General features: G+C 34.2%; 1 pseudogene across 1 annotated transcript; it reads left to right on the top strand.

Moving 5' to 3' along the window:
• The first annotated feature begins 313 nt into the window (after nucleotides 1-313).
• Nucleotides 314-11,715, top strand: LOC18428405 (glucan endo-1,3-beta-glucosidase 8-like; annotated as a pseudogene). The gene is made up of 6 exons (XR_016055225.1): nucleotides 314-443; nucleotides 6,535-6,667; nucleotides 6,880-6,951; nucleotides 8,093-8,697; nucleotides 9,295-9,589; nucleotides 11,325-11,715. The product of XR_016055225.1 is annotated as a glucan endo-1,3-beta-glucosidase 8-like (transcript).
• The last annotated feature ends 1,424 nt before the right edge of the window (nucleotides 11,716-13,139 follow it).

Here is a 13,139-nt window from a genome sequence, read left to right as displayed (position 1 = left end):
TATTATTGATGTTTAAAATTGTAATCATCATCATCATTATACATGCATGCATAATCATTCTTGGGATCAGCACAACTCTAAAGCTAATATAAAGAATTTGTGTTAGGTCTAAGAAAAATGTTTTTTTCTTTAGAAGTTAAAATCAAAATTGAAAATCAAGTCCCTCTCCTCCCTGTTACCATCCTGGTGGACATCCCTCTCAAACTCAGCCTTTGGATGGGCTGGCATTAGGCTGCAAAGGAAACTGCAGCTATTGAAAGGTAACCTGAAGGTCTGGAGTAGGACCCTCCTTGGCTCTTTTGCATCCTAGAAAATGGATACTCTAGAGGAGATTAAACACTCAGACGTGGAAGAGGAATCCAGACCCCTCCTGCCATCAGAATCCCTCTGGAGGTCTAACTTAAAAGTCATCTACCAATCTATACTGGTCCCAAAGGTCACTGGTAAAATAGCTCAAGTCGGGGGACCTCAACACAGGGTTCTTCCACAGAATGGCCAACCGTAGGCGAAAGGATAACACTATCTTGCATCTCATGGTGGGGGAAAGACTCCTAGACCAACCTTTTGAGATCGAGGAAGCAGTTCTACTTCAAAAACCTTTTCACATAACCCTCTCCGCCTAGACCAGAGATGGGGGACCTCCAATTTTGAACCCTCCCCCATGACAAAGCACACTGGCTAGAGAGATCATTCTTAGAACAAGAAATTATGTCCACCATCTCTAGTCTGGCAGTGGATAGGTCTCCCAGCCCAGATGGACTGCCCCATTGCACCCGTCAAAGAGGTCTAGGATTCTTTTAGGCCGGACTTTTTGGCACGCTTTTCAGAGTTTTACTCGAGAGGGGTGATACGCTGAGCTATGAATGCTACTTTCATAGCCGTAGTCCCAATGATAGAAGGCACTAAATGCTTGAAGGATTTCCGCCCTATAAGTCTGATCAATTCGACTTATAAAATCATCGCTAAAGTGCTAGCATCTTGTTTAAAGGAGGTGCTCCTTTTGGTAATCTCCCCCAGCCACAGTGCCTTTGTCAAAGATCATCAGATCTTGGACGAAGGCCCTAGTGGCCCACGAATGTATCCACTTGAGACATATAGCTAAAAACCCAGGTCTCACATCCAAGACAAAGTGGACCAAAAACTAACAGGCTGGAAGGGGAAGTTTCTATCCCCTACTGGAAGGCTTACTCTAATCAAAGCCACCCTAGCCAACATCCCGGTATACCAGATGTCCCTTTTTCGAATTCCCACAGCTGTTTGCGATAGGATCAGAAAAGTAATCCGCATATTCTTTTGGTTTGCTGATGCCTCTACACACAAGTTCCACCTCATCTCCTGAGACAAACTGTGCCAACTGAAAAGATTGGGTGGTTTGGGAATAAAAAATCTTAGAATCTAAAACATTGCCCTATTAGGAAAATGGCGCAACTTCAAAGGTTTGTCGACTCTCAGTGAGCTACAACTTCGAAGAAAATTTTTCTCGAGCAGTTTATGTTCGCACTGCTGTGATGCAACAAAAAATTAATAAAGTAAGAGAACAACTACTTTTATGTCAAATCTTGCATAAGAATAATTTTCATTAAATATGTGAATATGTCTTAACATAAGATAGAGAGTTAACAATGATATTTGATATTTTTCAACAAAAAAAAAAAAAATTCACAAAATCAAGATCATGAAAATTTCTAACTTAAAGAAACCAAAGCATAGGATAATTATACAATGCAGTGACAATTATTATACAAATAAAATATGTCGAAAATATCTAAATTATAGGTCACAAAAAAAATAAAAATAAATAAATACATACAATCACTGAAATTGGTTATATAGCCAATAGGTTAGACCTTTGTGTATATGTTTGGAATAGTGGGAGCAATTTTGTTATATTGTCACTATACGTGGATGATATTTTGATAGCCGGTAATGATATTGGCATGATTAACCATACCAAATCATGGCTAAGCTCACATTTGGAGATGAAAGATATGGGAGAAGCCTCATATGTATTGGCCATTAAGATAACAAGAGATAGAAGTTCAAGACTTCTATGTTTATCTCAAGAAAATTATTTAGAAAGTGTTTTAAAGAGATTTAAGATGGAAAATTGCAAGCCCATAGATACACCTGTTTGTAAAGACTTGAAATTATCAAAGAAAATGTATCCATTAAATGATAGTGACAAAGCTGAAATGGAAAGAATTCCATATGCTCAAGCTGTAGGATGCATAAATTATGTCATGTTGTGTACAATACCTGATTTGAATCATGCATATGGTCTTGTAAGTAGATTTCAGCGTAATCATGTGATGGCTCATTGGCAAGCTGTAAAAATGATACTCAGATATATTCAAAAAACTAAAAATTACAAATTGTGCTTCCAAGCTGACAACTTAGAGGTTACTAGATCCTCTAACACAGATTTTGTAAGAGACCTGGGTGATAGAAAATCAACCTCAGAAATTGTATTTATCTTTGGAGGTGGATGTGTTTCTTGGTCTAGTAAGAAACAAGATTGTGTAGATCGATATACAATGGCAGCCGAAGCTGGATATAGCCGACGAACCTGTTACAAATTTTTGTGATAATCAGGCTGCATCAATTAGAAATGAAGCTTATAATTCCAAGGGTACGCACATTGAAATTGATTATCATTATATTTATGATATTATTGGAAAGAATGAAATAACTGTAAGTTATTTGCCATCTTCAGATATGATTGCATATCCTTTAACAAAGGGATTGAGTCATGTAGCTTTGATGGGACTTAGAAATATTTAAGTCAGAAACTCCCAAAGGGGATATTTGCTTATGTCTTGGTCATTAGAGGAACAATCGCATTAGCGTGAAAAACTATGACATGACTTTGGATATTTTTTGTTATGAGATGTATAACCGTACTTGCGTGAAAGCCTCATGACAAAAATATGCACATAAAAGTTAAATTCATTAGGTGGTAAAGTCTTTATGATATTTCAATATATCGGGCCCTCATGGCCAAGTGGGAGATGTTGGTACGTGTGTGTGACAATGGGGCCTTTAAACGTGCAATATTTCTCTCTCTTATAATTTAATGCTTTTCACGAAAAAATAGAGGCTTCTTAGATAGAGAAAGTGCCGTTATCTAACGGCTAGAAAGTAACTAACCACTTCCAAAGATTACAGAGTCACGTTTTCTTAGAGATTTCAGGAGAAAGCCGAACATTGGAGAACAACATCCTTCATCCCTCTTTAAGAAGGGTTTCATGGCCATGAAGAGGGACACAGAAATTTACAGAGTTACCACAGTTCTGGTAAAAACATGATCTTTACGATTGATAGTCTCAAGACACTGCCCCTAATCCTAGGGGTGAGTACATCTCTTCCCTCAAGTTTTTCAACATATAGGTAAAACCACAAGATAGATTCCTATAAGTGATTTATGCACCACATGGACTATACAGACATATACAAACATACACACGTAAATTGTAATATAAGAAACCAACTATATGTCATGGCACAATTATCGCAAACTAAATATTGCATAGTAAATGCTATAAAGGTTATTTTCACGTGTGCACAATTGCACCTTAAAAAGTTCAATGGATCACCATAAACAAAAAGAAACTCAACGGAAAAACCCAAGTTTATACAAGGATAAGATTTAAGAACTATTAAGAATTCCAAACGAGAAAATTAAGCTCTATTAAACTCGCCAAATGAGCAAAAGCATTGAGGTTTTCTAGAAAAATCTTGGGGCCCATTTGGATACAAGGAATCAGGAATCTTAGATATTTGAAATCAAAAAGAATCTATGGATTTTCAATATCAATGATTTTTATCATGGATTTATCAAATCTCTTGTTTGGATAAACTATATAAAATTCATGGATTCCTTGCAATCACTTCCATGTCCATTGTTTGGTAACAACACTTGATACAATTTCTCTCTCTAAAATTTTTATATACTCTCTTTAAAACGGAAAATTTGGGATAGTGTATCTATAGAAAATTTGAGATAGTTTCTCTCTCTAAAATTTTGAAATAGTTTCTCTTTAAAATTTGATATAGTGTCTCTCTAAAATTTGATATATTTTCTCTCTCCAAAGTTTAAAATTTTCGATATTTTCTCTCTCTAAAACTTAAATTTTGAGATAGTTTCTCTCTAAATGTTTTTGAGACAGTTTCTCTCTCTAAAAATTTCATGTACTTTCTCTATCTAAAATTTGATAATAGTTTATCTCTCCAAAATTTTAAAATACTTTCTCTCTCTAAAACATAAATTTTGTGATAGTTTCTCTCTCCAAAAATTTTACAGATAGAAACCGAAATTTTTGAAATAGTTTCTATCTCTAAAAATTTTAGGTAGTTTCTCTCTCTAAAAATTGATATAATTTTTATTTTTAAAATTTTAATATATTTCTCTAAAATTCCAAATTCGATATTGTTTATCGAAAACTCAAAATTTGAGATAGTTTCTCTATCTAAAAAACAAGATATCTCTCTCTCTAATTTTTTTTGGCAGTTTCTCTTTCTAGAATTTATAATAATTTCTCTCTAAAAGTTTAACAATACTTTATCTCTCTACCATTTTAAGAATACTTTCTCCCTCTAAAACTTAAGATTTGATATACTTTCTCTCTTTAAAAATTAAAATACGAGATTGTTTCTCTTTCTAAAATTTTAACATACTTTCTCTCTCTAAATGTTAAAATTTGAGATAGTTTATCTCTTTAAAAAAATTAGATACTTTCTCTCTCTAAAATTTTCATACCTACCAAATGCTCCCTATGTTTCAGGTTGAGGGAGCCAATGAGTGAAATCCATGGGCCTTCGAAATGCAAAAAAACAGTTTTTCGTGTGGAAATGAAATCATGGAAAAGTAAGTCGATTTTGATTTTCCTGATTTTAAGTATCCTAGTCATTAGGCAATCCAAACGGTGGATTTCGGTAAAATCTAATATATTAAGAATTCATGTCTTAAAATCCATGTACCCAAATAGGCCTTAAAACTTTGAGATAATTTATCTCTCTAAAAAAAATTATAATTTATGATGCAAATAAATCTTGGGTTTTTCTTAAAAAATATATATATATATATATAATTTCTGCATTTTAGAAAAAGTGTTATCTCGATTTTTAGTTTTCTTCGTGTTATTGTCGATTTTTGTTATAGAGGGTCTAAAAGGATTTGGATATGACAAGGGGTTGGGTTGGTCATGATATACTTGATTTTAGCATGGTTAGATTGTTATTTTATGTTACGTGATTAATTTCATAGCTCGAGGGATGTGCTAAAGAGATAGGTAGAGGAACCATGTAACTTTTAGATGGTGTTTCCTAAATCTAAAGTGAACGAATTGTGTGTGAGAAAGAGACGTTGGAGGGATAGAGATAAGTTATTTATTTTTATTTATTATTATTTTTAGTTTATATTTAAAGGGAAGATATTCATTTTTTGTTAAAAAAAAAAAAAGTAATTGAAGAATAAGAAAAAGATTGATCTTGGGGTGGCTGCTTATCATAAACCTTTTTATTTTATTTTATTTTTTGTTTTATTATTTTTATCCATGCATAAGTTGGTTCCTGAGCCTTTATTCTGTTTATTGTTTTTCTCCCTTAGAGCCTTGATATTCATGTTGATTATAAATAATTGTTGATCATAAACATTATTATTTTATTTTAGTTTTTTGTTTTTTTTTTTTTTCCATGCATCAGTTGGTTTTAGAGCCTTGAGATCCCTACTGATTATAAACAATTGTTGATCTAGCTATGCAACACATAGATTAAATAATTGAGTGATTAGATAAAAAATTTGAGAGACTCAAAAAAGAGTTGATAGAACGTATTGGTAAAATCATACAATAAAATCTACAAAATCTATTTAGTAGATAGCAGCAAGAGGAATAAGAAGAATATGAAGAAGTAGATCTCCATAGAAAAGACGATGTCGATAACCCATATGTGCAGAAAAAAATAAAAAATCAATCATAAAGAAAATAAAAATGTGTCTTGCAGCCTATGAAATACTGCCTTATGAGCTGAAGGAGAAATCAAGATTTAATTTGGCATTCAAGAATTCGCCCGTGAGCCTGAAGGAGAAATCAAGATTCAATTTGATATCCCAGAGTTCGATATCGTAGAGTTCAATTTGGTATTCCAAAGTTTGGTATCTTAGAGTTCCACTCTAAATTGTGTTGGATCAATTGGTTCAAGTACCAAGAAAAATGGCGAGACTACGCCACCAATTATTTAATTGGCTTCTGAATATTTAATTAGCTTTTGAAGAATATAGGCTCGTGGTTGAGCTTTTCTCACATGCAAACAAAATTTGGTTTTTTTCTAAAAAAATTATTTTTATTTTTTGGCCTTTTGGTTTTATTTAGGGTTACTCTTGCTTTTTTTTTAGTTATAGAGAATTTAAAGGGTAGAATGAGAAGTTTATTTTCTAAAAAATTTTGGATATAATTAATGGTTGGATTGGTTAAGGTTTAGGATATACTTGGTTTTAGCTCTTTGATGCTGATGCATGGACTTTGAGGTCTCTTGTAGGTAGTGGGATCGAAGTTACAGTGGCTATTCCAAATGATATGTTGGGGAGAATGGCGGGGAAGTATGAGCACGCCAAGGAATGGGTCAAGAAGAATGTTACAAGATATAATTATGAAGGAGGTGTCAATATCAAGTAAGAATTTCTGATTTTTTTTTAAAAGATTTTTGGTGATTTTAGGGGTGATTGAGTGTAAACTGTTAAATTTTTATATGGAGGCGGTGAAATGTGCTTTGAAAATTAGATTTCTTAGGAATTATTGGTGTTTCTTGTTTTATTGGGGATTTAATGGTTTTGTCTCCATTTTGGTTTATGAATTTCATTGCGAAGAATTTGATTGTTTGAAGATTTGGTTTTTCTATGATGGGAACATTACTGAAGCTTTTTATATTTGGGTATTCAAATTCCGAGCAATTCAGGTAAACTATTTAGTGTTAAATGGCACTGCATTGATGATAAATTTCATTGTGAAGTGCTACTGTTGTTAAATTCTTTTAGATGCAGTTTAGTGATAATTTCTATGTACATGTTTATAACTGTGAGTTTTAGGTACGAACAATGGTGATTTCAATGAATCTTTATGTCAAAGCATTCCCTTGTATTTCTAATTTGTGGTATACTAATTATAATGTTTTCCAGTACGTTTAGATTTACGTTTTGTATTTATTGATTAGGGCCTCATAGTTGGAATACATAATTTCAGTGGTGTTCTTCATACTGTAGATGGCTGATTTGGTCGCTAGGACAAAAAGAAAGAGTGAAAACTAGTCAATCGGACCTGCAGAAATCCCATGTTTTAAAAGTCTTAAAAGTCTTTGCAAGTTTAAAACTATGCTGATTATTAGCCAAATTAATAACAACCTCTGAAATGGAAGAAAAAAGTATGCCGGTGCGAACAGAACTTTTTATTGTTGGTGGCTGCAATTATTAGCACTTAACGATTTATCAACAAAAGATAATAATAAATTTATTTCTAAGCTCATACTACAAATGTACTAAAAAGATGGATCAGGAGGGTATTTTATGTGCTGTGTTATGTTTGTGTGTAGGAAGTTATGGTCATTTAATAGCATCCATGGGAACATGGGAATCTGTTGCTTCTTGTTGTATGTTCTTGTGTGTGTCTCCTCTATTTATTTACTGGAAACATGAAATGTTGGCTTATTAAGTAAGGCCCAATAACGTGTATGTTTGTGATTGTGCATTACTCGGTGTATTTTTCTTTCAAATTCTTTGTATAGTTACAAATGGCTAATTCAACTATATTTTTTGCAACATTAATTCTATACCATCCAATTTGGGATTCACAACATTACAATTGGAGTATTGGACCCATATGCTGATTCTCACATGCAAGGATTTATATGCCCAAAGTTTGAAAACTCAAGCTAAGTTAACTAAGTAAGACAAGTTAATCTCTATAAAAAATAATCAGGAAAACTGCCCAAATCAAATCCAAAAAGGTGAGTCAAGTCTTGTAACCATGTTTTAAAGAAACAATACACCAATTTACCAACTTTTTAGACTTTCTTCTCAATTTTCTCCAACAACCTTCCACAGATATGTTGCTGTTGGGAACGAGCCCTTCCTTACAAGCTATAGTGGGAGCTTCATGAAGAGTACTTTCCCTGCTCTCCAAAACATTCAAAAAGCCCTAAATGAGGCGGGCATTGGTGACAAGATCAAGGCCACCATCCCCCTAAATGCCGATGTCTACAACTCCCCTTCTGATGATCCAATGCCCTCAAGCGGTGACTTTCGTGCTGATATCCAATCCCTAATGAAAGAAATTGTCCATTTCCTTAATGAGCACAATTGCCCTTTCATGGTCAACATATACCCCTTCCTTAGCCTCTACCAGAACAAAAATTTTCCAGTTGACTTTGCCTTCTTTGATGGAGGAAGCAAGCCCATAAATGATAAGGGTCTCTCTTATCTCAATTGTTTTCGATGCTAATTTTGGCACTCTTGTGCGGTCTCAAAGGAAGGCACGGGTCCCCAACATGAACATAGCGGTTGGTGAGGTGGGGTGGCCAACAGATGGTATTTTATAAATGGGTTGATAAAGAATTTGGCAAACAATAAGGGCACCCCACTTAAGCCAGGGCACATTGAAACTTACCTTTTTAGCCTTCTCGACGAGGATGCTAAGAGTATTTTGCCAGGTGATTATTTCTTTTTGTTTGATAAATCGACCATTGATTAAAGAAAGGGCTTTATATCACAATATCTAGACATTGATTTAACACCGCCACAACCATTTTGGTTTTATGCCTCATAATTGGTAGAAGGGCCACTTTTCAATTTCGGCCCTCAAAAAAAAGTCTCTCTCTCCCACATTTCTCTTTTATATATCGATTTGTAAAACATTGATATTTTACTATATTTGTTCTAAAACGCATGAGATGTTGAGGTGCAAACACCTATATATCTCTAGTATTTCTTTCGAGAATTAAAACAAAAGATATCAACGTTTCAAATACCAATACCTTGTGATGATTTTTCAGAAAAAGAACTGAAGGTTTTCTGGCAGAGGTGTGCAATTGGAAGATCCCCACCAGTTCTGACATAAATGTGAAAGGATGCTTGTTTAATACTCAGAACTCAGATAGGTGCAGAGTTAAAATAAACATCTTATGGTTATTTGATAATAGAAAAAACTCAAAAAAATGCAGTATTCATAGTCATTCTCATAATCATTCCAACGAAAAAGAAAAGGAAAACTGTGCTCAAAATGATTTTTTTTTTCCTGTTTTTTTCAGGTGATTTTGAGAGGCACTGGGGGATATTTAGGTTTGATGGTAAGCCCAAGTTTGAGATGGATCTATCGTGTGAGGGTAGAGAGAAGCAGCTTGTTGGGGCTAAGAATGTGGAGTATCTGCATCGACCTCGATAATGGTGTGTGATGAAACCGGGGCATGTCGATGTGGACAAGGTCGCTAACAATGTGGACTATGCGTGCTCCTTGTCTGATTGCACTTCGCTTGGGTTCGAACGGTCATGTGGTGATTTGACCTCAAGGGGAATGTCTCATATGCATTCAACATGTATTTTCAGGTGATGACCGTTTATACCTCTTAGCTACCTCCCTTTCTCATGCACACTCACGCTCACATGAGTTTGGATTTTTAATCACTATTTTTCTGGTTGAGATATATCTATATATATAGAAAGAGAGAGAGAGAGAGAGGTTCTAATCAATCAACTTAGAGCTCACCTCAAAAATTTCACTAGAAGAGGTTGTTTTGATGCCCAAATATCCTCAAATTGATCATCTGAACATCAAGTTATACGGACATAAGATAAAAATGGATTTCAAGTTTTGGAAATGGTGCATCTTGTAATGTATTTTTGGACCGTCAATTTTCTCGATTTTCATAGATCTGCTTGATTTACACTATTTTTTTAAGCTTTAAATTTTATATTTAAAAATGAAAATATATTTTTAGGCTATCACAAAGATTTTCAGTATTTAAACCACATTTCTCGACACTATTTGAGGGTGCGCTTTACTCTGATTGTTTAGAGCCTCGGCTCTATACAAACCACACCCCTAGATATATATATATATATATATATATATATATATATATATATATATATATATATATATATATGAAAAAGTCTTTTCAATGCCTATAGGCGAAAATGAATAGTGATTTCGCGTTCAATGAACAGTGATTTCGCCTACTCTCTTCACCATCCAAAGTTTATCGCACGGTCACGATTGTCCGATAGTGTTTCATTTTTTTTTTCTATTAATCAAAATGATCTGAAATTTGGATCATATATACATCTTAATGAGGCTCACCTACTAAAAATATAAAAAAAATAATTCGCACAAACTAAATTGATCAAAATACCCTTGAAACGTTTTTAGGGTATTTTAGTCAATTTGTTTCATGTAAAATATTTTTTTGATATTTTTTCATAGATTCGCCTATTTTTTAGGAATACATACTTCAAATTTCAAGTCATTTCGATTTGTAAAAAAAAAAATGAAAAATGAAACACGTGAGCGTCCTATGAACTTTGAACGGTGATGAGAGTAGGCGAAATCACTGTTCATTTTTGCTTATATATATATATATATATATATATATAATCTGTAAAAATAAAATTGACCAAAATACCTACGAAACTTTACCGGTGTATTTTGGTCAATTTTTTTCATGTAAAATATTTTTTTATATTTATATATATGGAAAAACTTTATACTGAGACTCTGAACAAGAAAAATTAGAGTGCGTCTCAAAACTTTCATCAAAAGAGGTTGCTTTGATGCCTAGATATCCTCAAACTGATCATCTTCACATCAAGATGCATGAACATGATAAAAAAATGAATTCAAGTTTTCGAAATAGTGCATATTGTAATGCATTTTGGACCGTCAATTTTCATGTTTTGCTCTGTACCAATTCGCCTATGGGCCTTCAAGAATTGTCTTCTTCTGTCTCTCTTTTTGAATGTGAGAGAGAGAGAGAGAGCACTTATGAATGTGCTGAGTTTTTATTTCAATAGTTCATGCGTGTGTTTGTTTCCATGCTATCTTTGGGGAAGTTCCAGCTGCTTCTCAACGCCCTTCACGTTAGCAACTGCTCTTTAACTTGTTCCTCTCTCTCTTTCACACACATTTTGCCAATGTTTTTCCTCAGTAGTTCAATGGTTTATGTGTTTTGTTGGCTTTTGGGGATTTCGGATGCTTCTCTCTCTCTAGTGATTATGAGAATTTCTAAGGTGTTCTACCTGTTTAATCCAACTTCACAATTTTTATGTGTTTTGGTTCTTACAGGTTCAGGATCAGGATGTGCCCAGCGGTCTTCCATCAGCATCTTCCTTGCAACTTCCAAGGGCTAGCCATGATGACTACAAAAAATCCAGCACATGACACATGCCTTTTCCCTATTCAGATTGTGAGCCCCAATGAGAGAGTGGTGGCTATTGCTTGGTTGGCTTCGGCGATGGCCTTGTTCCTCGTGTTGTTTGGGGAGTTCTAGAGAGAGAAACATGTTGCTGTAGAGAGAGAGAGAAGAGCACAATGTGGAACTTTCAAGTGGTGAAGTGCTGCAGGTGTGTCTTGTATCAAATAGTGTTGTATCAAATGGGATTATAAAATTTGACTACTTGTAACTGTTGACCTAGTCTCTCTGAATTAATATTGATTCATTTGCGTTCACATGCAAGTTTGATCGAATAGTATTGTGTTTTTGAGAGAAGAGAGAGAGAGAGAGCCTCTTGAGCAATCAACAAAGATTGGTTCTTATAAAGCATACACACTATGCTGATCGTCTTTGGATCAAGCGCTGATAAGCATATTGAACTATCGACACGGCTAGTCTTCACGATCATACACAATAATGCAATTATCAAGGGCCATTTTTCTTTCCTTTTTGCCCCATGTTATCACCCTGACAGGTGTTGTAAAATCGGGATAACTCAATTACTTCTTTTGAGCAAATTGAGATATTTCAAATCCTACTAGATGTAGAGAACATTTCACTGTAATAATTTCAACACTCAAATAATATACCCAAGATGTAATTATAAATCCAATATAATTGGAAAAAATAAATAAACAAGAAAGCGAGTAATATAGGAAATCACAAAAACACAACACAAATGAAAAGTAGAAAGGGGTACGCATATATACGTGTTTTACCCAAGATGAACTTTATTCACAAGCAAGACCGCAAACGTATATTCACTATTGAGAGGAAAACTAGTAAGATTGGGATTATGTAGATTTATCTCATACAAATAAAATGGCTCAACTCGAGCCAAAATGGTGATATTAGGGTTTTGTAGAAAAAAAAAAAAAAAAAACCCAAATTTTCGCCCATCCTTCTCTTTCTACGTTTTTCACATTTTTTTTTTTTTTCTCAACACTCTTTTCTCACTCAACTTAATAGGTTATATAAATCCACAATACAAATGGCATATTCATAATGACTAAAATGTCCCTTAATAAGTTAAGAATACCGCATGGTGGTGATTTGGCATCACGTCCCAACAACATCATAGACATAGAGATGTAAGGAGGGGATCCTATCCACTTGTTTCTAGGATAATAAGTTCATCACCTGGTCTTAGAAGAATTAATGACTCTTTGACTTGCCAATATTTTTTTACGAAAATTGCAAATTCCCCCCAAAATGGATTTTTCATGCATTTTACCCCACTTAATTTTTCTTAACAAATACTCCCATACAATAGTTTATTTGTTTTGGATGAAAATACTCTTATCTCGCATAACAAATTATTTTCGTTAGATAGGATGGTCCGGCATTTTGAACAGGCCGATGATTATTTTTACTGGAATGGCCGATCCGGCGTTTCATGGTGGCGGTCCGACGATTTTTTTTTTTTACTGAAATCGCTGGTTTGGTATTTTGAAGTTGCGGTCCGACATTTTGAAAGGGGCAGTCCGATGTTTTGATATGATGGTCCAGCATTTTGAAGGGATAGTCGGGCGTTTTGAAGTGGCGGTCCAACGTTTTGAAGTGATCAATCCAACGTTTCCTTCTATTGGGATCCGAAAATGACTTGTTACATGAGGGAAGGGCATTTTTCCTTAAAAAATAGTTTAACTCTTTGTATAGAGGTATTC

This window comes from Amborella trichopoda, chromosome 5 (assembly GCF_054954075.1).
Source record: "Amborella trichopoda isolate Santa Cruz 75 chromosome 5, AtrichopodaSantaCruz75HAP2 v2.0, whole genome shotgun sequence".
Taxonomy (NCBI): Eukaryota; Viridiplantae; Streptophyta; class Magnoliopsida; order Amborellales; family Amborellaceae; genus Amborella; species Amborella trichopoda.
This window is presented reverse-complemented; position numbering and strand designations above follow the sequence as displayed.